This window comes from Mus pahari, chromosome 6 (assembly GCF_900095145.1).
Source record: "Mus pahari chromosome 6, PAHARI_EIJ_v1.1, whole genome shotgun sequence".
NCBI classification, from domain to species: Eukaryota; Metazoa; Chordata; class Mammalia; order Rodentia; family Muridae; genus Mus; species Mus pahari.
This window is the reverse complement of record NC_034595.1, coordinates 100,616,518-100,637,993: the sequence shown is the minus strand read 5'-3', so window position 1 is coordinate 100,637,993 and position 21,476 is coordinate 100,616,518. Positions and strand designations below refer to the sequence as shown.

Below are 21,476 nucleotides of genomic sequence, written 5' to 3'. Positions count from 1 at the left end.
CCTGGAACTCACTCTGTAGACCAGGCTGGCCTCGAACTCAGAAATCCGCCTGCCTCTGCCTCCCGAGTGCTGGGATTAAAGGCGTGCGCCACCACACCCAGCATGGTGTATTTCTGTATTGCTGGCGATTTTAAGTAGCTTGCTTTCTGGAGTGGCTGAGTTCCCATTCTAGCCTTGTTGTCTCTGCTCCTGGCTGGGTGGCCTCTGGAAACTTGCTTGACTCCTCAGGTGTTCTATTTCTTCTGTAAAAATAAAGCTGATGGGATCAGATCCAAGGTAGATTAAGTAAGATGAATTAGGTTAGAATCGCCTACCACAGTGTCGGTCAGCTGTTCCTAGTTATCATTTGTTTCAAGTCGGTTTGCTCTCAAGATTCCTCTTGCTCTAACAAGGAGAAATGGTAGAGCCTTAAGCCAAAGGGAGACTGACTGACTTCCACAGAGGTATCGGCTGCCAAGGAGGTTCATGATCTTAGAAGGCAGGCCAGCAAAACCTCTCTGTCCTCTCTGTCCCTTGGTTTGTCCTTGGCTGTCTGACTGGACTTGGGTGGTAGTGGTTCTGGGCCATGGAAACAGGCCTGTGGTGGGGCAATGTGTGCCTTCCAGAAATGATGAAGGGTTCTGATGGAGCCTGGGTCCCCCTGTGGTCTTGCAGCCTCTGAGGTGTGGAAGGTACAAATACAGGTTATGACTGGCTCTTGTCAGGAGCAGAATTCACCCTGGGAACTGTTCTACTGTTTGCATGCACACACCTCATTGTGAGGTTTGAGAAACCCAGGTCAGGGCTGGGATGTTAGTAGGCAGGCTGTCGGCCTAGCATGCCAGAAGCCCTGCGTTTCCTCCTACCACTGCATAAGCCTGGCACGGTGGCGCACTCCTGTAATGCCAGAACTTGGGGCATGGACCCAGGAGGATCAGAATTTCAAGGTCACCCTCGGCTACAAAGCCAGTTTGAAGCTGCCTTAGGTTACAGGAAACCCTGTCTCAAAATAAAAACAGGACAGATAAACCGAAGCAGCCCTAGGAATGACCCAGGGACTTCAGAAACCAGAACCTGGAACATGGGCCCACGTGCTGGTTACTGAAGGACCCCGCCCCCACCGCCCCCCCACACTTGTTTTTTGTTTGTTTTGTTTTGTCTTCTGTTTTCATTGCTAGGGACAGACCTCAGGGGGTTTTTGCACATTCTAGGCAAGCTGTCTACTATCCAACCACACCCCTAGCTCTCCTAAAGCCCTTTATTTCATTTTCAAAAGATCTTACTTTTTAACTGTGGGTGTGTGGGTGGGTGGATGAGTGGGCACGTGCCCTCAAAGGCCAGAGGCATCAAATCAGAGGTGGAGCTCCAAGACAGCCGGGAGCTGCCCCAGAACTCTGGTCATCTGCAAAAGCAATATGTCCTCCTAACTACGGAACCATCTCTCTAGCCTTCTCCACTGAAGCCTTCTAGTGGCCCCTGATTTCATCTCAGGTGGGCCAGGGCAGCCCCAGTGGGCAGGGTGTGCCGCACAATGCATGCACAGGTGTTCCTCTTTGAGGTGGACCTGCTGCAATTAAAGGAAGTGCATAAAACCAGGATCTTGTTCTCAGATAATCTGCTTCATGAGAAATTTCTTCAGGGGGAAACCCACTAAAATCCCCTAATTCCCCCACTTACTTCTCCATGTGAAAGCAATTCCAAGCAAATAAACAAAATAATCGACTTTCAGAGTGGATAAAAGGACAGTGTGTGCCTCTGCTTCTGAGGGCTCCCGCTTCAGGGGTGAATCACGTGAGCTTTACCTCCTGTTGCCCTGTTGTGCGCCATGACAGGTATTCGAATGAGGTAACTCATCTGTCATTTGGAAACCAGTGAAGTGTGATTTGTTTTCTTCAGCCAAGTAAGGCACGTCTAACGAGTGGCCGTGGCCTAAGACACTCAAGGTCTCAGGTGTCTGGTGGGCTTGGTGGGCTATGCTTGGCGAAAGTGGATGGAAACAGTTAGTTAGTAGTGTTTAGAGCAAGGACCTCGGAATTAAACAGAGGAAGGCTAGCAATTTAGCTCAGTGGGACAGAGCATTTGCTTAGCATGTCTGAGGTCCTAGGCTTGATCCTTAGCATTGAAAACGAGAGAGAGAGAGAGAGAGAGAGAGAGAGAGAGAGAGAGAGAGAGAGAGAGAGAGAGAGAGAGAGAGAATTAGAGCTGGTGGGATTGCTCAGTGGTTAGGGATGCTTGCTGCCAAGTCTCATGACCTGATGTGTTCCCTAGAAATGCATGATAGAAAGAGAGGATGTTTTCCCATAAGTTGTCCTCTGACTTCCACTGGGTCGGTGGCATTCTCATGTCTGTACACACAAGCATACACATAGATAAATGTAATCTAAAAAAAGAATTGGACCAGTGGGCTGGGCATACTGGCATACACCTGTAGTCCTGGCACTCAAGAGGCTGAGGCAAGAGAATCGCGAGTTTGATGCTAACCTAGGCTACTTGGCAAGAAGCAGGTGGTTCCTGCACGTAGATACTTATCATGTTACGTGATCTTGATGAGTGTGAAAACGAGCTTTCATCTGAAAAGCTGGGACTCCCAGGGCTCCCCTGGTCTGTCCTGAGGATCAGACATAAGTGAATCTTGCGCAGTTTCTGGCCCCATGAAAAGCTCTAAATTTTCCGCTATTGTGAACTCTGAATCTTAGCGGCCCATGCTGTGGGAAGGAGTGGCATTCGATTATCAGCTTCTTGCAACTTGATTGTGTGCCTGAGCCGTCTCAGAAGCTGTAAGGCATGGACAGACTGCTTCAGGACCGGCCACCCGGGATCCCTGAGCGTGAGGCTGTGGGAAGAAGCAGGGGAATGGTGGAGCAGCTGGCAGGAACCTTGATCCCGATGGAGCAGTCTTCTCCGACTTTCCCAGCCGCTCCTCTGGCCAGAGGAGATGTTCTGTGTAACCCCAGTATGTGACCAAATCCCACCCATGACCTTGCTTTGAAGCTTCGAGCCCTATTTTAAAACTGACATTAATTTTACATTCTCTTCCATGATCCGTGTATGTTTATTTTACTATAGAGAATATTTCTCTCTACTCTTGAGGCAAATTGCTACTCCGGAGAGATGTTTATGCGTTCTTCTGTGGCTTCCTCTGCTCCCAGCAAGTGGCTCTAATCTTAGTTTGAGAACATGAGGATTATGAACAGGAGGCAGAATTTTGACAAAAAACATATAGTTTTTTTTTTCCTCTCGTGTGTATGCATGTGGGATGTGTGTACATGTATATACACGGGTTCTCACAGATGGGGGTGGGGCTGTATGCATGCGCAAATGTGTGAGAACCTCGGTGGCAACCTGGGGTTTCTTTTGGGAGTATTCTCAAATGCTTTTCACTTAGTCACATGGAAACAGGCTGTCTCAATCGAACCCAGAGCTCGTCCGCTGGGCAGTCTGCTTGCTCTGGGGGAAATCTCCTGCGTTTGCCTTTTGGCCACTGAAATTACAAGGTAACCTGCAATGCTGACCCGCTATTTGCATGTCCTCCAGGAACCCAAACTCTGGTCTTCGAACTTGTGAGGCAAAGTCTTTACCTGCTGATCCATCTCTTCAGTCCAAGAAACACAGTTTTTTTTGTTTGTTTGTTTGTTTGTTTGTTTTTTAAGATTTATTTCTTTTATGTATATTGTGTGTGTTCCCACATGGGTTTGTCTGTACCACGCATGTGCTGGGTGCTGGAGGAAGCCGGAGGGCGTTGTATCCTCTGAGCTGGAATTAAAGGTGGTTGTGAGCGACTCGATGTGTGCGTCAGGCCCGGGTGATGAGGTTGACCCCTGTGGCCCCACAGCTCCAGCGTAATCAGTGGGAAACAGAGGCACACAGAAGCTGGGGTTCTGGGAGACGAAATGGCTTAGAGACCTGCTCAGGGGAAGGAAGGAGACAAGGAATGCTTACCAGGGAGAGTCAGGCATTGATAGTAAATGACAGATGGCAGATACCTGTGTCCCCAAGACTTTTCTTCCTTTGGTCCAGCGAGTGTAGTGTATACAGAGGGTCTCAGGAGACTACGAGGAAGGGACCATGTAAGACAGATGGGGGAAGAAGGGACTGAGTGTGGATAGCCAGCCCTTGGCAATGGGACCTATGCTCACTACTGAAGAGAGGGGGAAGAAGGAGAGAGTTTGGCAATTTGTGGGACTTGGGGGTTGTGGGCGGTGGGATTGAGACAAGTTCTCACTGTGCAGCCTCTGCCGCCCGGGACCTAGCCTCAAACACATGCCACCAAATCTGGCTTGAGAATTAGAAGTTTTTTAAGATTTATTTAATATAAATAAAGATTTATTTATTTATTATATGTAAGTACACTGTAGCTGTCTTCAGACACTCCAGAAGAGGGCGTCAGATCTTGTTACGGATGGTTGTGAGCCACCATGTGGTTGCTGGGATTTGAACTCTGGACCTTCGGAAGAGCAGTCGGGTGCTCTTACCTACTGAGCCATCTCACCAGCCCCTGTTTTGGTTTTTTGAGACAGGGTTTCTCTGTGTAGCCCTGGCTGTCCTGGAACTCACCCTGTAGACCAGGCTGGCCTCGAACTCAGAAATCCGCCTGCCTCTGCCTCCCGGGTGCTGAGTTAGAAGTTTTAAAAGATGCTAAATAAGGCAAGGTTGTGGATGGAGGTTGGAGTGGTCATGTCTTCTAAGCATTGTGGACTTAGATCTTCTGTAGTGCATATTAGACACTATATACATGCACATCATGTATATATATATATAATAAATATATTTACTATTAAATATATTTAAATTCTATTTAATATTATCACATTGTACATAATAAATCCTTATACTCTTTATAAATATTACATATGTAGTATTTATAGTCATCAGTGACATTTGTACATGTGTAGTATATATTTTTACATAAGTTTTAATTCAAGTTACTTACAAAAACTTGGAACATACAAATAAGAAAAAAAAGTACAAAATAAATGTAGACACAGGCTTGATTCCCCAGGTAGGGACTACAGAAAAATGTGACTCTCTCACACAGGAAATAGCCCAGGAGATGGTCCAGGAAACAGCAGGCTTGTTCTGGAAATGGCTACCTCTGCACCAGCTGAGGACCATCCAGGCACTCTGTGTGTCCCCTTCTGTCTTTAAACCTGGGCGGCTGACCCCTCTGTTTACCGCCAGGGAGCTGAGGCTGTGGACTGTGGAAGTATACAGCCTCTAACTTCTTTCCAAAAGAGCATCTCTTCTGCTAGGACTCCAGGGGCCACACCCCTCTCTAGATATCTGTGGATTTTATTTGCCTTTCGACTGAGCTGAAGAGCCAGGTTGGACATTTCATTTTCGTTATCCATAATAATGTTTGGAGCGGGCCTTCCCAGCGGGTAAGAGGTTGGTAGCTCCTCCTGCAGCCCTGGGTTGCTGGGATATTATGAAAGGGTCTCCCCCACCCCCTCCTTCTGTCTCGTCATACAACTTCTAAAAACCCTTGGAATCTGAAATTTAACAAATTTCTTCTTGCATCTAATGAGTTGACTGCTAGCTGCTCCCCTAAGGTGACTTAGAAATGGGGCTAGTCCCTGGAAAGACTTAAGTATAACCAGTTTTTTTTTTTTTTTTTACACAAACCCTGAGCTGTGACTGCCTGAACAAGCGAGGTGAAGCCACCCATCCTCCATCACATCAATTAAGGAGGAGTGGCAAGATGTGTTCAGGGTGGCTACCCTGGAGAAAGAACAGACAGAGGCTTCCGGGATCATTGTTCATTCGTCTTGAAGGGTGACGCACACACTCTGTTTAAATGGGAAGGGTGCTCGCAGTAAGAAGTCCTGGCCAGGTGAGGACTTCAGGGCCATTGTCTCAGCTCCTGTCCTGCAAGATGGCCTGAGGAGGCCTTTATTGCCCAAGGGGACAGGGCAGCTCTCGGAGGATGCTAGTCCTTCAGGGCACAGCCTCACTCTCATGGGCAACTGCCCACATCCCGAGGGTGCAGGAAGGGAAGAGGAGACCCGTCTGACGTTTTGCTTCTCCTGGAATCCAAGGTGACTTTAGGACTTTTAGCTCTGTCTTCACCCAAAGTAAAGAATGCACAGGGACACAAAAAAACGAGGCCTAGACGCTGGGCTTTCCTCCTGGCTCTAGACAACACTTTTTATACAAGTTCTTGGCTAACCGGGGCTAGGCAGTAAGACCCTGTGTTGAAAAACCAAAACCAAAACCAAAACCAAAAAAAAAAAAAAAAACAAAAAACCAAAAAAACCCAAACCCATAAACAAAGACTAAAAACCCCAAAGTGCAGTGTTTGCTTCTAGATTGCTGAGAAAGGCCAGTCCTGGGGTGTGGCACCCCCATTTGGGTGAGAAATTCCACACCCCTCTGTTCCCTACTCTCTCAGACACTCATTGGAAACCTCTGGATTGTCATTGGCCAGAAACTGAGAAGTTTAGGTGAAGGGTTCCTGAGTGTTGAAGTCACTCTAGGAGGGGCTGCCATGGAAGGAAGGGTCGTGGGAACCCCTCCTTACGGATGGCTAAAACGAGCCACAGCATCGCACTTCTCTAGAAGTGCAGGAGGGGTCCTGTGGATCCCCTCCAGATGGACAGCTGGATTAGAGGATGACCAGCTGAATCCATTGGCTGCCTGGGGTGTGGGCAAACTCATCACACCTCAAAAGTCAGAAGCTTGATGTGACAGTGGTGAGGGGGAGACAGTCTGTTCACCCCTTTAAACCCAGTCAGTCTTGAAGTGGGTCATACCATCCCACAGAGGTTGCAAGGGCCACCTGCTGTCCTTGGGTGGTCCATAAAGGCTGTCTTGAGGGGAGGATACAGTCTCTCACATAACGGTCCTATATCATACTGAAAAACCAGCACCTTAGCCGGGCGTGGTGGCGCATGCCTTTAATCCCAGCACTCGGGAGGCAGAGGCAGAGGCAGGTGGATTTGTATGTATGTATGTTTGAGGACATATATGTGCACCATGTGTGTGAAGGAGGTGCCCACAGAGGCCAGGGGAGGGCGTTAGATCCCCTGAAGCTAGATTTACAGGTAGTTGTGAGCCATCATGTGGGGGGGGGGNGGAGTGTGTGTGTGTGTGTGTGTGTGAGAGAGAGAGAGAGAGAGAGAGAGAGAGAAGAGAGGGAGGAAAGGGAGGAGGAGGAGGAGGAGGAGGAGGAGGAGGAGGTATTTAGATTATAGCATCAGGCTAAGATCAGGCTTTTAACTCCGGTCTGATCCATGGCACTCCCTGCTATCTGGTATTTAACAGCAGGTTCTTTCTGCTGTTATTCCGAAAGTCACCTGCTCTCTAAGGACAGCTTTGTTTCCTGTGTTTAGCTTACTTTTTGGCCAGGTTCATTTTTTTTTTTTTAAATCACCTCTTTCTTGGTCCTCAGCAGTTGCCACAACACATCTCTAAGATGATTCTAGAAAATTAGGTCCAGAAACCCACCCCAGTGCCTTTTGGGGAGGAACTTTTTCTGGCTTTTCTGTCAGTAGGAATTCACAGCAGGCTCTTCCCCTCAAAAAGAGCACTTTTTCCATTCATAGATGACACAAAACTCAGGTTCACAGGCTCCGGGTGGGAACCTGAGCCTCCCCTGTGAATACCTGTGGAAGCTGCTTGTGTGATTGATTGATCCTTGCTCCTGAGCCCAAGGTCACCCCCTTGTGCTGCTGTTCCTGTCCTGGGCCAGGCATTGAGCAGTGGATTGCTTAGCAGATGTCTTCAAAGCCAGGCCTATTCCAGAGCCTCGTTCCTGGGAACACTTGTAGGGTTTTTTTTTGTTTTTTGTTTTTTGTTTTTTGTTTTTTTTTTTTGGTAGAATCGTGACAGGATGAACAACGCCAACACAAGCATCATTTTCCCTGGCCTGCCCACCCACTTCCTTGCCCTGAGTCACAAACTCTGGGAGTCTCAATTAAGACAGAGCTGTGGTCAGAGCTTAGGGACTTTACCCCAGAGGAGATGGAAGCGTCAGGTCCTAATTAACTTGGCTTTTTTTTTAAACTACAGTTGAGTGACTTTTTGAGTTAACTGAGAATTCAAAGCTTAATGAAACTGTGTGAAGTGGAAGGAGAGAGAGGAGTCTTGTAATTAGGTAAAAAGACCAAGAGAAGAGAACAGCACCAGGCCGGCAGGGCCCACCCCCCACTCCCTCCGTCCCAGCTACTCGGGGAGCTTCTATAGCAGAATCGCTGAGACTCAGAAGTTAGAAACAGCCCGGGCGACGCTGCAAAGACCCTGTTTCTAAACTCAACAAAACAATACATCAAGGGCACAAAGCTATAGTGAGATTATGAGACTAAATATGAAAAATCTTGTCCCTTTTTTTTGGGGGGGGGGACCGGAGTTTTGTGTCACCTTGACACAAGCTAGAGTCATTCATCAGAGAGGAAGGGGCCTCAGCTGAGGAAATGCCTCCATGAGCTCCAGCTGTAGGGCTGTTACTTAATTAGTGATCAGTGAGGGCCCTGCCCATGGTGGGTGGTGCCATCCCTGGGCTGGTGGTCCTGGGTTCTATAAGAAAGCAGGCTGAGCAAGCCAGGGCAAGCAAGCCAGTAAGCAGCTCTCCTCTGTGGTCTCAGCATCACCAGCTCCTGCCTCCAGTTCCTGCCCTGTTTGAGTTCCTGTCCTGGTTTCCTTCAGTGCTGGAACTACAGTGTAGACGTGTAAGCTGAATGAGCCCTTTCTTCCCTAATTTGTTTTTTGGTGATGGTGTTTATTGCAGCGATAGAAACCCTAAGACAAGCTGGTACCAGGAATGTGACAGACTTGACCGTGTTGTTTTGAGGAGGACTGTGATAGGGCTTTGGAACTTTGAGCCAGGAAAGTCACTGGTGCAGATGATGGAGGCCTGGCTTGCGACGTTTCGGAGGGAAGCAAAGATTCTACCAGACTTTTGTGTGAAGAATTTGTGATTCTGGGCATCTGGGGCAGCCGAACTGGCCTGGCAAGTAAGAATTCCCCAGGTGGTGCGGATTTCGAAGGTGTGAAGGGGTCCTGGAGAGCAGCTGAGGCTGGGCACTGTGAAAGGCCTGGAAAGGCCATTGGTGAAGGCGCAGGATCGAAGGTGTCATACAGAGAAACTGAGGCTTGGCACCGGGCAGAGACCCTATGAGAGGCTATCGGTGAAACTGGAACCCAGTTGCAGCATGGGACCACAGCAGTTTTGGAGATGCCAGTACCATGGGATGACTACCAAGAGCATCAGCAGTAGTGGATCGAGCTGGAACCTAGAAAATAAGTGGTGGGGGTGGGGGTGGGGGTGGCTGCAGAAGTGACCCAAGCCCTTTGGAGGAGCCCAGAAGATGGTGGCTGGATCCCTGACATTGGATGGTTGGAGATTGATTTTGTTTTGATTGTGTCTGTGCCCTGATTTTTTTTTTCCCCTCTTGAAATAAGAAGGTATTTTACTGAAGCCTACAGTTGAAAGAATTAAATACAGTTGAATTTAAAAAAAAAAAAATCTCTGGATTTTAAAAAATTGAGTATTGTTAAAAGGACTGAAATTTTTCTGTGCTTGCATTTGTAGAGACTAGAACTTTAAACTTCTGCTTTTAATGTGAGATCTTTGGGGTGAATAAGAAAGGAGGGGTTGTGGCTTAATAGTGATATGTCTGTCAAATAGATAAGGGGTCAGTTGTACTGGCTGTTTTTGTTGTTTGTTTGTTTGTTTGTTTTGGGGTTTGTTTTGTTTTGTTTTTCAACTAGAGTCATCAGAGAGGAAGGAGTCTCCTTGGGGAAATGCTTTCCAGAGATCCAGCTGTAGGCATTTTCTCAATTAGTGATCAATGGGGAAGGGCCCATTGTGGATGGTCCTGGGTTCTATAAGAAAGCAGGTTGAGCAAGCCTGGGGGAGCAAGCCAGTAAGCAGCACCCCACCCCCACCCCATGTCCTCTGCATTGGCTTCTGCTTCCAGGTTCCTGTCCTGACTTCCTTTAGTGACAGACTACAATGTAAGCTGAGGAAGCCCCTTCCTCCATGACTTGGTTTTGGTCATAGTGTTTCATTGCAGCAGGAGAAGCCATGATGAAGACGGGATAAAGCTTCATTGCACCCCCCTATTTTCCGATTAGAATTTATAGCACACATTTAACTGGTTTTATGGTAGCTGTATCCGCTTCCCTCTGCCCTGCCCTTGACTTTAGTCCTGTGGTGCTTTCCTTCTGTTGCTGTGACAAATGCCATGACCAAAAGCCACTTAAGCAAAGAATGGGCTTATTTCATCTTAGAGAGTGAAGTGTGTGGGGTTTGCTGTCTCCCTGAAGGCTCATGTATTTTAATGATTGGTTACCAGGGAGTGGCATCATTGGGAAGTCTATAAGTCAGGGTTCTCTAGATTAACAGAATTTATAGTGTGTGTGTGTGTGTGTGTGTGTGTGTGTGTGTATGTGTGTGTGTGTACATACATTTTATATATATATGTATATATATACACACATATATACATATACATTATATATGTGTATGTGTATATATATATATATATGTACTCCTGCTAACCCAACAACGATTGACTGTGAACAGAGAGTCTAACAGTCCAGTAGTTGTTCAGTCCACATGGCTGATGTCTTACTAGTTTTCAGCCTATGCTGGAATCCCAAAGAAGTAGGCTCTGATTCAGTGGCTCTCAACCTGTATGTAGGTTGTGACCTTTTGGGTGATCAAATGACTCTTTCACAGGGGTCACCCAAGACCATTGGAAAACATATATTTGCATTACTATTCATAACAGTAGCAAAATTTCAGTTATGAAGTAGCAACAAAGACAAAAATAAATTTTATGGTTGAGGGTCAGCACAACATGAGGAACTGTGTAGGAAGGTTGCGAGCCACCGCTCTAACTTGAAGCGAATGGACTGTGAAGGAATGGACTTTCTAGCAAGGCGAGAACAAGTGGGCAAAGAAGCTTCCTTCTTCCATGTCCTTAAGTAGGCTTCCAGCAGAAGGTGTGCCCCAGATTAAAGGTGTGTTCAGCTGCAGATGCAGTCAAGCTGACAACTAAGAATAGTCATCACATAGTCCCTCCCTGAGGGAGGTCAAGGCGGGAAGTAAGGCAAGGACCATGGGAAAATGCTACTTGCTGTTTTCCCTTCTCTGGTTTGATTACTCATATGCCTATGCCTGGCTAATTTCCTAATACAGCCCAAAGACTACCTGCCTAGGGAATGGCGCCACCTGTACTGGACTGGGCAATCTAGAAAATCCACCACACACATATCTACCCCCTTCCCAGGTGACTCTAGGCTCTGTCAGGTTGGCAAAGCTAAAGAGGATCAATAGCCTCTCTGGAGTCTTCTCGAGCACACCTAGGAATGCAGGTGCTACTATGAGCAGGCTGGATTCCCCCAGGGAAGGCGGGGAGGACAACAGGCAGCCTGCTGAGAGAGGTGGGATTGTGTCATGGTTTGGTGACCTGGAAGTGTCAGGACAGAGAGGGGGAGGAGTGATGGATGGGGCCGATAAACTTCTTGAGTGGAACAAGGGCTCCCAAGAGTGGGAGTATTTGGTTTCCTGTTCTTAGACTGGGATATTTACAGAGAAGTGGCTCCTTTTGGCTGTAGCAGAGGGGTGAAATCTAATTTCTTGTTTATTCTCGAGTTTTGACAGTAGTGAAACTCCTAGGGGTGTGTGTGTGTGTGTGTGTGTGTGTGTGTGTGTGTGTGTGTGTGTAAGTCAGAGGTTAACAATGGATGATAGCTTTTTTTTTTTTTTTTTTGGTTTTTCAAGACAGGGTTTTTCTCTGTGTAGCCTTGGCTGTCCTGGAACTCACTCTGTAACTCATTCGAACTCAGAAATCCGCCTGCCTCTGCCTCCTGAGTGCTGTGATTAAAGGCGTGCGCCACCATGCCCGGCTTTATCTTCCACATCTTTCAAGTTTTATAGGCATGCACTTCCAAACCTGGCTTTTCTCCAAATATTGCTTTTCAACTTTATTGTATTATTATTATTGTTGGGAGCGGGGCACGTGCCACTACGCACGTGTTGAGGTCACAGAACCACTTTGTAAACCTGGCTTTCTCCTTCCACCATTACAAGGGCCCCAGGACAAACACAGGGTGTCTTGCTTGCAAGGCAACCACCTTTACCCGTTGAGCCATCTCTCTGGACTTTTTGAATGGTTCCTATCTTTCCTGTATTTGCCAGCATAGTTTGAACACTTTTGTGTGTGTGTGTGTGTGTGTGTGTGTGTGTATCAGATATGTCACTTTTTTTGTGGGTTTTGCTGTTTCAAAGAAATTCTTATTTTTCTCAAATTAGTACCTGACTGCTCAGTTTACACCCCAAACTAGTCCCTGGCTTCCATTGTTATTGGACATCTTGCCTTTGAGATTGACATTCACTCAGACCTGTGCTTAGGTGGGGGAGTTGCACTGGGGAGATGGGTAACACTATGAAAGGACTTGGCTCCTGTGGGGGTGGGGGGGCCTCTTTCCTTCCCTGTCTACTTGTTCAAGATCGAGCCATGTCTTTTCTTAGTTGGGGTGGCCTAGGCTCCAAGGGTTGGGGAGGGAGGGCTAGGACTTCAGGTTGGCCACACCCAGTGGTCCTGGTTCCAAAGATCCTGAGGTTGGCTTGTGAATAGCACAGCTGGATGCTTGAGGACTTGAGGCAGTGTGTGCCTTCCTCCTTGTTTATGTTAATACTGCCCAGGGAGATGTCTTGTTTTGAGACTAGGTCTGTGTAACCCTGGCTGTGTAGGTCAGGCTGGTCTCGAACTCACAGAGATCCACCTGCCTCTGCCTCTCTGCTCCAGTGCTGGGTTTAATAGCCTGACATCATGAGCCCAGCCTGCGGCCTGCAATTTTTTTTTTTTTAAGACATCTAGACATGGCACTGAAGATATATGGGAGATCCAGACATGGAACTGGAAACGCACTGCATCCTGTCCTGCCTAACTCGCTGCCTAGGCAGCTCCAGCACCGAGGCTCCAGGCAGAGCTGCTGGGGGCCGTGGGAAGCTCCTGGCCTGGGCTTTGTGAGTCTTGCCTGGGGACCTCCCACATCCTGGTCCTCCCATGCTGGGTTTAGGGATTCCTGGGAACTTCTGGCCAGCTTTTGTCCTTTTCCCTCTTTCCTAACTCTAGGATGTCCCTAGGACTTTCAGCCATGAGGGCCAGGGAGGACTGGCCTCCTCTGGGGCAGTTGTGGCCCTAGAGTTCCTCCCTCCTCTGAGCTCCACTTTTCACAAAGGCTTAAATCTAAGAACGTTGCAAGAGGACAGGACAAAGCAAGTGGTTCATGGGACCAGCCTGAAATCAGACTGGTTCCATGCTAGCTCTGCTATCAACAGCTGTGTGAACTGGGTGTGTTGTCCCAGCTGCTGACGTGCCTGAGGATTGAGGATTTCACTGTCAAGTCTGGGCAACTTCGTGAGACCATCTCAAAACTTGGGAGGTAGCAGCAAACAGATTTCTGTGAGTTCGAGGGTAGCCTGGTCTACATAGTGAGTTCCAGGTCAGTCAGGATCTCAAACAGTGAGTTCCTGTTTCAAAAAAAAAAAAAAAAATTTTAAAAAAAGGCTAGGGATGGGCTGGAGAGATGGCTCAGTGGTTAAGAGCACTGGCTGCTCTTCCAGAGGACCTGAGTTCAATTCCCAGCAACCACATGGTGGCTCACAACCATCTGTAATGGGATCAAATGCCCTCTTCTGGTGTGTCTGAAGACAGCAACAGTGTACTCCTATACACATAAAAAAATAAATTTAAAAAAAAAGGGGGGGTGGGGTGGGGGTATAACTCGGTGATAGAGTGCTTGCTCGGCACACAAACCCCAGTACTGAAGCTAAGCAAAGCAGCCAGGGCTAAAGTGAAGCCAAGCAGAACAGCCCTGAGGATTGTCTGGGACGTGAGGGTGCCCTGTATAGGTTCGTGGATGGAACTTAGATGTGTTGAGTAAAAGTCTGGGATAAATTACGTGTTTCTAATTCTGTGTGGGGAACTCCCATGGACTAGGAACAACCAGCATGCTGGATCTGAACCCAGAACCAAGCCTCGGGGGCGATGACCTGATACTTGAGGACAACTCCAGGCCTGACTGAGGTCTGAATGTTTTCTCTTTCCAGGTGATGTCCTGGAGACCCAGGGGGCCAAATCCTGGTTAATTGTTGTTTTGTTTTGTTTTGTTTTGTGTTTTTCCCCCTCAACTTGACACTACTCAGAGTTATCTGGAAAGGGAAAACCACAACTGAGAAAATCCTTTTCACCTATTGCCAGTAGGCACGTCTGTGGAGGTATTTTCTTGATTTATGATTGATGAGGCCTAGCTCAGTAGGTGGGTTCCAGGTGGTCCTGAGAAAACAGGCTGAGTTAACCAGTAAGAGCATTTCTCTGTGACCTCTGCTTCAGTGCCTGCCTCTAGGTTCCTGTCTTGAGTTCCTGCCTTGGTTTTCCTTAATGGACCGTGACCAGGCATAGGCAAGCTAAATAAACCCTCTCCCCAAATTGCTTTTGTCATGGTGTTTTATCAGCGCAATAGAAAGCAAACTAAGACTAAGCTGGGTAGGACCAGATCCCGCTTTATCAATAGTGCTTAATATCCGCTGGGTTTTAAGAGATCCAGGACTAGACTGCGTTTGTTTGTCATCCTGAATCACTGGATGTTCTGAGACTCCAGGATGGGAAGATGGGGAGAACCGTTAAGGCTCCAGCCTTAGCCCCTGGCTAAGATATGTCTACTTCCTAGCGCCGCCCCGCAGCTATTCCTCCTGCCGTGCTGTGCCAGACCTGGGGTATTAAGAGTAGTGGACAGAGCAGTGATGAGGCGGGTTCTGCTCCCGCCCCATTCCTGGGATGCTCCGCCTCCGACCGCGCCCCGCCTCGCCCCACCCGGCCGCCCTCTCTTGCCCGTTGTTCAGCCCCGCCCCGAGCCGCGCCCCTCCGCCGATGCTCGCTCGCTCACCGCCACCTCAAGCGGGGCCTGCCCTCAGGCCCGGCCGGCTGCCCAGGGCCGCCGGGAGGCTGGCGCCCTCCGGTCACTTCGGGACCCTCCCGCCGTGTCCCCTGGGCAACTGTCTCCAGGGAGACGGAGCCCGCCCCTGCCACCGACACCGGGTACGAAACCCACCTGTGCGGGAGTCTGTCGGGGTCCCTGTGTTTCCCCTAACTGGCCAAATGCTCTGCCCCCGCCTAAGGCTGCCCCAGGCTTTGTCGGCCTGGGTTTGGGTGGACAGGGTGGGAGTTCATTAGGGTTCCAGGGTGGCGGAGCATCCAGAGGCGATAGCACCTCACTGGAGAGGCCGATTCATACACAGGGTCGAGCCTGCCTGGGATTCCCTGGGTGTGTGTGTGTGTGTGTGTGTGTGTGTGATGGGGGGAAGTGCTGAGTTGCATCTTTTTGTGATACTCTAAGGTTGAAATCTGGGTGTGTCTCCTGCCGCCCTTGATGCCGGACCCTCAGTGGGCTCCCAAGGAGGACGCGCTTTGCTTAGGAGGAGGAGCTGTTTACTTCTCTGGAACCGAAGCAGTTCGGTGCGCGCTCCCCCGTCCACCCCCTCCCCCCTGTCCCCGATTCCCTTACCCATCAGTCGGCTCGCTCTCGCTCCATCCCTAGCTTTGCCCTTGAACCAAGAGGGGCTAACCGAAGTCATGCCCAGGCTCGGAGGTCCTACCCGTCTTCCGCCATGGGACTTAGTCCTGCTTGACTAATCCCGGGTGCATTTTTTTTTCCTGGCTCCTTATCTCCCGTCCTGAATTCCTGAGGATGCAATCTTCTGGGCTCCATCATGCTTTCTGCTTTGTCTTTCCCGTTTCCAAAGCGCTTTCTTTCGGCACTTAACTTCTTGTTTCCCTGGCTCTGTCCTGCAACCGCTTGCCTTGCTTTCTTAGTATTGTTATTTTCACTGGACAGCGTGTAAGTTATTTCCTTTAGTCCTTGACCCAAGCCTCTGGCGGCTCTGCTGATAGTTTTCTTGGAAAGCCCCAGTGGTCCTCCCTGGTCGCTAAACCGAAGGGTGTATCCACACCCACCTGCCCAGGCTCCTGCTGCAGGGTTGCTAAGCTTGCTTTTAGGGTCTGGTCTGGCCAGTTAGAGGAATTCAGCTTGGACCCATTAAATGTGCGTCTGTAGTATACACTTTCCAGGGGACTCCTGAGCATTTGCTTTTGTCTCATGGAGAAGCCAGTAATTAATGGATTGTCTTGTGGGTCTTCAGCAGCCTTTCCTACTCAACCTAACAGAATCGAGGCTCGTAGCCCCCACTGTACAGGAGCAGGGTGTCTGTTATTTCTCTCTTAGGGAGCAGGTTGTTTCTAGGTGTGCCCAAGGGGAGAGGAAACACCCCTCTTCTCACAGCTGACCTTCTCATCTCTTACCCAACAGAGATGAATTTCCCTTAGACTTGGCTTTGGGGAATGAAGGTCTAAAGTTCATGGACCTCCTTTTACCTTTTCAGCCTTGCAATGGAATTCAAACTTAGGCATGGTTCAGATCAATTAACTGGACTTGCACAAAACCAACCAGCAGCAATAAAAGACCATCTGTGTACACCCCTGCTTCACGTCTGGGGATGCCCCTGTGGTGTATATTTCTTTGCTACCCACGGGAACTGGGCTGGGATTGACACAGGTAGCGAGAAAGGCTGACCCAGCAAAGTGGGATTGTCTTACAAGAAGGGAATCTGAGATGAAATGGTGCTTCCTTCATTGCTGGGGGCTTTTTGCATGTTAGGCAGGCACAGCCACTGAGCCTCACACCCCCTGCCCTGAGATACATCATCAGCATGTACTGGATTCTGAAATTCTGTGTTTAAAGTGTTCTTTCCTCTTTTCTTTCTTTCAGACATATAAGGAGCTGAGAGCCAGGCAGAAGTGGGATGAAGCCCGCTGATGCCAAAGCACCTTTAATCTCCCAGGCAGAGGGGCCTTGGCTGGCGGTCCTTCTTGGCCCATCCCAATCAGGTAGGTTGGGGGAAGGGAGAGATATGTCATGGAAGGAAGAGGTACTGTGGTACAGATAGGAATTTTGAAGAAAATCTACCGTCTCTGACTTGTCCATGGGACGAGCATTCTCAGGGGAAGAGAGTGGGGGCTGGGGTATAGCTGGGTGATAGTATAAAGTAGGGACTTCTGTGTCTGCAGAGACTGGGACAGTCACAAAGCCAAGGTAGGATGCTCTTCTGAGATTCTGGGCCATTGCTGTACATTTGAATGCTAGGTCTCCAGTTGGTGGAATTGTTTAGGAAGGGCTAAGAGGTATGATCTTGTTGGAGGAATATGTCAGTGGGGGAAGTTGAGGTTCCAAAAGACTCAGGCCATTCCTAGTGTCCCTTTCCACTGCTTCATGGTTATATATTAATATGTATGCTCTCAGCTTCTCCAGTATCATGTTTGCCTGCCTGCTACCATGTTCCCCACCATGATGGTCATGGACTTAAACCCTCTAAAACCGTGAGCCCCAAATAAACTCTTTCTTCTATAACTTGCCTTAGTTATGGTGTCTAGCCACAGCCATGGAAAAGTACCTAAGGCACCCCCATCCAGGTAGTCAGCAGCTGGGTGGGTATTGAGCTGTGTGACGGGGAAGTCTGGGGTCCCCTTGCAGGTTTTGTGGGTACATGATTATTGTGTGTGCATGGAGAGCACTTTGCTTGAGCAACTGTTGTCTTTTCAGGTAAAACAGTGCAGGGCCAGTGTCATCTGTGAAGTCTTCCTAGCGTCTCTCTCATCATCTTTAGGTCTTTCTTGGTGCTTGTTAAACCTCTTGGTTGTGGATCGCTTTCAAAATAAAACTATTAAGCACATTTCTTTCTTCATTCTTTCTTTCTCTTCTTCCCCTTCCTCCTCCTCCTCTTCTTTAGTTTTTCAAAATAAGGTTTCTCTGTGTAGTTCTTAGAACTGTCTTAGAACTCCCTTTGTAGACCAGGCTAGCCTGGAACTCACAGAGCTCTATCCTCCTCTGCCTCCTGTGTGCTGAAATTAAAGGTGCGTGCCATCACACCCAGCTTTAAGAAAAGTGTTAATGTTGGAAATAGGTAGAAACAGAACTCTTTATGATGGAAACTTAGTTTTCAAAATGCTTTACATTTTTTACATTTATTATTGTTGTGTGTGTTCAGACACACTTATGCCGTGGTGGTGTATGTACAGAGGTCAGAGCACAATTTTGTGGAGTTGTTTTTCATTTCCTCCTTATGTCGATTGAGAGGATTGAGAGGCCGCCAGTCTTATGCAGCAAACACTCTTACACATCTCTGTGGTTCTGGAAATACCCTTTAATGATAACTTTAGCCTTTATTCATAAGGAATTTGGATTTAAAAAAAAAAGATTTGTTTTTATTTCATGAGTGTAGGCTGCATATATGTATATGCACTGTGTGCTTGCAATGTACAGGGAGGTCAGAAAAGGGCACTGGATTCCCTGAAACTGGAGTTGTTCATCTGGGAACTATACAGTCATTGCCATATGAACTTACAGCAGCTGTGGATGCCCCCAAGAATGAGCCTGACCATGGTTAAGCATGGCTGGAGGAGAGGCTCAGGGCTTCTACCTCTCACTGTTGGACTCTTTGCTTCTGATAGATCTAGGGAGGGACCACCACACTCCAAGGAGTAGTATGGTCCTGGTTAAATTAAATGAGTCAGGAAACAAAACCAAAAGCCATGAATGGGGGAAAAGGGCTGGCAGGGAGGAAGAGAGTAGATAGAAATTGGAGGGAGATTTTAAAAAGTTGATGGATGGATGGGAAGGAACCTAGACGCTTGCACACAGAATGATGGACACTTGGTGGCTTGGCTTCTACCCAGTCACCAGGCAGGGCCTTGCAAAGCTTTTCTCTGGGGAAACTGATCTCACAAGAGCACCCACCATCATTCTTGACACTGATCGCTGGCTTGTGTAGCCCTGTACACAGTGAGATATGCAAATGGGGTTAGTGGCTGTGGTGGTGTGACTCTGAATTGTCACACTCAGTATCGTGTTTCAGATGTTTGTCCCCAAGTGGTGTGGTGGTATACTTCTGGGAGGCTGCTGAAGCTTTGGTAAAGTAAGGCGTGGCAAGAAGAAGTAGCTGATTAGGGGTGAGAGTGGTACCCGTGGGTTTTGCTGTGCCGCATGCTTCTTGGTCAGCTGTGATATGAGCAGCCTCTGCTACAGACCCCTGCAAGCCATGAATTAGCCGATCATGACCATGCCTGCCCGGCAGTGATGGACTGAGACCCCCTGAAACTGTGAGCCAAAATAAGTCTCTCCTTCCTGAGTCATTTTTTTTTTTTTTTTTTTTTTTTGCTTTTTCGAGACAGGGTTTCTCCGTGTAGCCCTGGCTGTACTGGTGGAACTTACTCTGTAGACTAGGCTGGCCTCGAACTCAGAAATCTACCTGCCTCTGCCTCCCAAGTGCTGGGATTAAAGGTGTGCGCCACCACGTCCAGCTCCCTGAGTCATTTCTATGAGTTATTTTATTACAGGGAAGTAGAAGTAGCTGACACAGTATCCTTACATTTGACCTGGTAGCCCTGGACGGTCTTACATAGTTAAGGTCTTAGTAGAAATGACCCAGACAGACAGAAAAAGGAAACCAGAAGTTGCCACATTTGTTTTTAAAGGTGAGACAAAATGTGTTTGCACATTAAAACTAAGTTTACAGGGGCGGAGATATAGCTCAGTTGGCTATATCTTGCCTAGCAAGTACTCTACAAAGCCCTGGTTCAACCCCCAGCACTGCATAAGGAAGGTGTGTGTGTGTGGGGGGGACCTCCAGGAACTTGGGAGACAGGAGGATCAGAAGTTCACAGTCATTCTTAGCTACTTAGTGAATTCAAGGTTACCTTGAGATTCTGTCTCAAGCAAACCAAACCCTGTGGGATCAGAAATAATGGTTTTCTTTTAAAGATGATTATTTTTATTTTCAAGACAGGGGCTCTGGTTGGTTGTCTTGGAACCATCTATGTAGTCTAAGCCTCAGACCCACAGAGATGCACACACCTCCCAAGTGCTGGAATTAAGGCATGCACAACCACCGCTTGGCTTTGTTAGTTTTAGACTGTGTGTGTGTGTGTGTGTGTGTGTGTGTGTGTGTGTGTGTGTACATGAGTGTGATGTGTCAGAAGCTTCAGATCCCATGGATCTGGAGTTAAGGGGGTTGCGAGCCACCCAAATACGTGTTCTGGAAGCCAAACTCCACTCCTTTGCAAGAGCAGCGAGTACTCTAACCACTTGGCTATCTCTCTAGTCTCTGGTTTGGGTTTCTTGAAAGAGGGTGGGGCTGGTCTAGGAATCTCTATGTATATCAGTTAGCCTTGAATTTGGGACATTCCTCCTACCTCTGTTTCTTGAGGGCTAGGATTTGCAGCTGTGCATCTCTGTGCATAGGTGTCTCACAGTATAGCCCAGGCTGGCCTTGCACTCATGAACTTCATACTTCTGCCTCATTTGGTGTTAGGGTTATAGGTATGTGAAATTTCAAAAATATGACACAGACCTTTTTGTGTCTTTTTGAGGAAATGGTGGAAGAAAGTCTTCCAGGAATGTAAGAAACAGGGATGGTGAGCCGGGTACCAGGCCTGTATCTCTGCACTGAGCAGGCTGAGCCTAGAGGTCAACCTGAGCTACAGAGCAAGCAGAGAAACTGAAACCAAAGTGGATACAATGTACAACTGTGTCTATTTCTCCTTTGGCTTGTCTGCCCAGTCACATTCAGTGTTTCTAGTGCTCTCTCTGAGTCTTGGAAATGTCTGGAAAACAGACATGTCATGGAAAACACTATGTTAAGTTTTGTTTTCAATTACTATAACTAAATGCCTGAGGCCGGCTACTTACAAAGAAATGATGTTTATTCAGTCCGTAGTCTTGGGGGCCAAAAGTCCAAGGTCCAGTGGCTCAGTTGTTGGTTTGGCCTCTAAACCTATTGCTAGATGGCTTTGTGGCAGAAACGAGAGCGATCCTAGCACTAAACTGGAGGCCAGCAGTGGGCAGGGCCTATGCTCTCCTTTCCTGGTCATTTCCCTCCCAGAGGATCTGGGACTGGTCACCTGGTTTCCTGCCTCGTTCTCACTACCTGGTCCCTGTGGGGCCCATCTTTGCTGGATTGATCCTTCACTCCCTGGAGCCTTTGCTTCAGTGTGGCCTCCCTCATCTATGGACTGTATCCCCCACCACCATTCTCCATCCATGGAACACCTCCCTACAAGTCCTTTTTGTTTCAGTTCAGCTCTTTGGCTCTATGAAATCATCTTGTTCATTCTAGTTCCTTTCGATTTTCTGTCTTCTTCTCTCATTAGACTAAAAATTCCCTAAGAGCAAGGGAGACTGATGCCTGTGGGCTTTCTGCTGACCACACTAGTCAGTGGTTAGTGCAGATGAGTGGGTGAGCCAAGGAACAGGGCTCTTCCCACACCCTTCTGGGGGCCTCCAGGGGTGTGTGTCTTGGGAGCTTTGCACTTTTGTTGGCATCCAGGGCAGGATGACAGCCTTAAGAATGTCCTTTCTTGGAGAACATCCCTAGACATTTGCTGTGAGGTTACCCTTTGGATAAAGCACCTTTGGGCTCTGCGTGCCCTGAAGTCCCC

The 21,476-nt window shown here is 48.2% G+C and overlaps 1 protein-coding gene across 4 annotated transcripts in view; it reads left to right on the top strand.

Moving 5' to 3' along the window:
- The window catches only part of Pik3cd (phosphatidylinositol-4,5-bisphosphate 3-kinase catalytic subunit delta), a 49,560-nt gene that overhangs the window by 8,031 nt on the left and 20,053 nt on the right, over window positions 1-21,476 (top strand). For 3 of the 4 annotated variants that reach the window (XM_021200669.1, XM_021200667.1, XM_029539788.1), the window contains exon 2: window positions 16,753-16,871. The gene's annotated coding sequence lies outside the window, so the exon portion shown is untranslated. Of the gene's footprint in view, window positions 1-14,877; window positions 15,027-16,752; window positions 16,872-21,476 lie in introns of those variants that run through there. The other variant, XM_029539787.1, reaches the window with a different exon arrangement.